Raw genomic sequence first — 735 nt, 5'->3', positions numbered from 1 at the left:
TTTTAATTAAGAATAAAATTTAAATATATAAAAAAATAATAGCATAAGAATTAAATTTAATTAAGTTAAATAATAATTAAAATAAAAAAAATAAAAAAAATAAATTTAGGACTTTAATAATTGTTATTACTTGGTCCGTGCCTTATACTGAATGTAGATGAGCTGGTTCCCATTGAAAATTTGGTAAATCCGTCCAAAATGGGTCAGACTCAGAGTGGTCAAAATTGAGAACTGGACCGAACCGCGACTATTGTTAGCATATATTATTGGAGTTAAGCACAACATGGCTTTTAAATAATAAGATAAGATTGGAAGTGTTGGTCTAATGATGGAAAGAGATTGGATTTTGATTTTTAAGCACACTTACAGGGAGGGAAATGTGTGTGCAGATTGGTTAGTCAAAAGAAGTGTCGGTAGAGAGTTAAGTTTTTATTTCATAGATAACTATCCTAGAAAAATCAAATATATACTAGATGATGATTGTAGAGGGGCTTCCAGACTCCGTTTTATTTTTTATATGTAATTTTCTGTTGGGCTTTTAAGCCCCGTTTTAGGCTTTTAGCTACTAAAAAGAAAAAATAATAATATTGGTAACGTGCATTCAAATAGTCTATTTCGATAGTACTAATTATATTATTGAGATTTTGAGATCGATAAAAGCAACCGCAAAACTAAGGGGCTAAGGTGGCCATGATCCTCCAAAATACCTAAAAAAAATTTAGTAATTAGCTATAA

This window comes from Arachis ipaensis, chromosome B01 (assembly GCF_000816755.2).
Source record: "Arachis ipaensis cultivar K30076 chromosome B01, Araip1.1, whole genome shotgun sequence".
Taxonomy (NCBI): domain Eukaryota; kingdom Viridiplantae; phylum Streptophyta; class Magnoliopsida; order Fabales; family Fabaceae; genus Arachis; species Arachis ipaensis.
Note: the sequence above shows the minus strand (reverse complement) of the source record.